This window comes from Papio anubis, chromosome 6 (assembly GCF_008728515.1).
Source record: "Papio anubis isolate 15944 chromosome 6, Panubis1.0, whole genome shotgun sequence".
In the NCBI taxonomy this organism is placed as follows: domain Eukaryota; kingdom Metazoa; phylum Chordata; class Mammalia; order Primates; family Cercopithecidae; genus Papio; species Papio anubis.
The window spans coordinates 28,461,325-28,464,826 of NC_044981.1; the positions used below are offsets into that span (position 1 = coordinate 28,461,325).

Here is a 3,502-nt window from a genome sequence, read left to right on the forward strand (position 1 = left end):
AGTGAACTAGCATCCAAAAGGAAACAGAAATGAAACTGATTTTGGTACATTCCTCCAGTGCAGGACTATGCTTAGAAACAAAGTAGTTCTTCCGTCTTATCATTTTTACTGGTCCCTTGTTTATACGGCCAGTGTTTATTTTAGGAAACTCAAGAAACTTAGGCATCTGTCTGTGCTTAAACTGTTCCCCACCCGCCACCACACACACACACAGAAACACACACACACACACACACACACAGAGCCCCTTTGGCGGCATCTACCGCAGGAATCTTTGGTGTGTTGTTAACTCATAAAATCTACTTTATGATTGTACAACTGTAAACACAAGAAACTTGAGTTTTCAGAAGGCAAGTGTAAGAAATGTAGTGAAGAAGAAATTTTAACCCATCACCCACTAATACTCTTGCAATTTTATTTCAACTAAGTGTTTTCTATCACACAGCTGTCAAAATCTTCAAAGAGAATCTATTTACTGTCTACCAGACTCATCACTCTGCCAAAATCCGGCGTCAAGAAGAAAACCTTTAACACTTTAAGCCTAAGCCCCTACCAAATCAAACTCTCCCTGCATGCTGATAGCATCTGGTCCTCAAACTTGCAAATGTGTTTTCAAAGTTCACATTGGCAAGCTCCGCGTTCCTTAAGAGACGCGGTTTGGGTTATCCAAGTTCTTCCAATCACTCACCAAAAAGACTTGAGATCTCCTTCCTCCAAGTAAATGGAGGTCCGTAATGAATGAGGACGGATTGGCCAAATGAAGAGTGGAGGTGCCAGGGATTGAACCAGGGACCTCGTACATGCGAAGCACGCGCTCTACCACTGAGCTACACCCCCCGACCCTTGAAGTGCCTAGGTTCTTTTATAAAATGTGATTGCTATTTTTCTTGTTGGTTTTGCTTTGTTTTATTAAAGTTTTTAAATTTAAGAGTTAGCTAGAGAAAGTCCACTGGATTGAATTTCATTATCTCCGAAGTTGCAAGACTGGATACTGTGTAGTGGCTTCATTAGACGAAGAACAGAATGTAGTCTCAATAGCACCGTTTTCGATTCTAGGACCTTCCCATTCCTGGTAGCTTGCTCCAAGGTCCACCCAACAGCGACTCGGTGAGAGTTGCTTGCCCCCACCAGGATAGTCCTGAGAAAGTCTCAAGTCTCCGACATGTGTAGCAGCGATAATGACTCAGAAAAAGGTGCTTTTCAGCCCTGAGGTAGCCGCCAGCTTTCGCTGAACTTCACACCATGCTGGGTCGGAGGCTCTGCCAACATCCATTTTCCAGCTTTTTTCGTGCGTCCCAGGTTCTGAGATTGTCCTGCTCTGATTCCACACCCCATCTCTATTTCTCGCTTGACGATTATTGTATACACAAAGGGGTTTTAAAACAGCGACTTCAAAACTCCATCAACTTTAAATGGAGTGACGTATTCCCTCCCACCCAGACTTAGGGAATAAACAGGGCAAGTCCAGACACAGGGCAGCAGAGAGAATTTCCAAATGCCTTTCTTTTGAGAACTCACGGACACAAGGAGGAATTCTGCTATATATGTACATATTTGAAAGAAAAAAGTCAAAGAGGCCCAGAAACCTTCAAGCAGTGCCACCTGGGAATTGGAAAATGCGAGGAGGTCCTGGATATGGCAAAACAAATAGAATTGAATTGTCTGGGAATGAGCTTTGTTCACGAGAAGCTTTCAGCTTAGCATATTGAAGGGGTGGCCTGCCCCTCCACACCTGTGGGCGTTTCTCGTTAGGTGAAACGAGAGACTTGAGAAAAGAAATGAGACACAGAGACAAAGTATAGAGAAAGAAAAAGTGGGCCCGGGGGACCGACGCTCAGCTTACAGAGGACCCACACCTCCGCCGGTCTCTGAGTTCCCTTAGTATTTATTGATAATTATCTTTACTATCTTAAAGATAAGGGAGTGGCAGGACAATAGGATCATCGAAGGGAGAAAATTAGCAGTAAGACATATGGACAAAGATCTCTGTGACATGAATAAGTTCAAAGGAAAATGCTGTGCCTTGATATGCATATGCAAACATCTCCACAAACCTCTTAGCAGCATCTTGCCAGCAAGTCCCGCCAGCAAGTCCCACCTTATGCCTAAGGTGGTTTTCTCCTATCTCAGTAAACAGAGCATACAATCGGGTCTCACACCGAGATGTTTCATTGCCTAGGGACGGGCAGGATTTTTAACCAGCAAGCTGCCTTCAGGCACTTGTTTAACAAAGACACATCCTGCACAGCCCAAAATCCATTAAACCTTGAGTCACCACAGCACATGTCTCTTGCAAGGACAAGGTTGGGGGTAGGGTCACAGATTAACAGCATCTCAAATACAGAACAAAATGGAGTCTCTTATGTCTACTTCTTTCTATATAGACACAGTAACAGGCTGATCTCTCTTTCTTTTCCCCACAGCATATAAGGCCAAGGATGTACATATTCACGTCAAAGTCTTGGCTGCTTCTTTATCCGAGAGCTGTTGTGTAACACTGATACACATTATATCAAGGAAATTTTCCTTTAAAGACTCAGAATACTGAAAAAAGTGTTCACTGGCAAAGGCAAGGAACATTGAAGGCACCCAATTTTGATTCTCCTCGCCTTAGCCTTCTAGAAGATTTCCTTGAAAAGTGAGTGCAGGAGGATGTATGTGGTCAGGCAACGTGCTGCTGAAACAAATCATTGATTTCAAACTCTGAGAAGGGATCTGGGAGTTTTAGACCTTTAATCGGGGGCTCTTCCAACTGAGTTATGTCAGTTATACCTCTACCTTCACTGACACTAGTAATTATCTCAACTATTAAGTTTTGAAAGCACTGCATTCTTTGAGAGATGTCTTTCCCTTGATTCCTCACTCAGAAGTTGGGATCAATAACTTGCCACATTTGGTAACTGATTGGAACTACTGCCATCTGTGTGCACGGAAGAAAAGTGAGGGGAGAGAAAATGCGTGAGTTTTGGCTCCTCAGGCTTCACACAGGAACAATGACAAAAAGACTTGTTAACAAAGATTACTTAAGGGCCTTTTTTTCTTTTCCTTGATCCTTCTTTTCATAGTTGTTCCTCAGGAAACTGTGTAATGAAATGAAAATAATGTGAGCTTACTCATGAGGTGGAGACAGGATTGTTCCTCTCCTTTCGGGAGATCCTGAGTGAGGGGGATGTTTCTCTCTCAGTTCTTCTTGTCTTACTTATGCTGATTCAACTGGGGTGTATTATTTAAGTACAGCTTTGAAGAAGTAAGAGAAAAGCAGTATTGAAGGAATAAACCTGGACTTACCTGCATGTTTAGCCAGTGCTCTACCACCAAGCTATTTATACCCTGATTGACCCTACATTTCAGTAAATTCTCTAAAACTGAGGATTGTTCCAATTTCTGGATATCTAATGGTTGATAGGACAAAGTTTACTGTATTCAACTTCACTATTTAAGAAAATTGTAGACCAGTCCCTTTTTGCAGTTATGCCATGAGACTTAATGGAATGCTAGGTCA

The 3,502-nt window shown here is 42.6% G+C and overlaps 1 non-coding gene across 1 annotated transcript; it reads right to left on the reverse strand.

Moving 5' to 3' along the window:
• Nucleotides 1–765: 765 nt before the first annotated feature.
• Nucleotides 766–837, reverse strand: TRNAA-CGC. The gene has a single exon. It is a non-coding gene; the product is annotated as a tRNA-Ala (tRNA).
• Nucleotides 838–3,502: the final 2,665 nt, after the last annotated feature.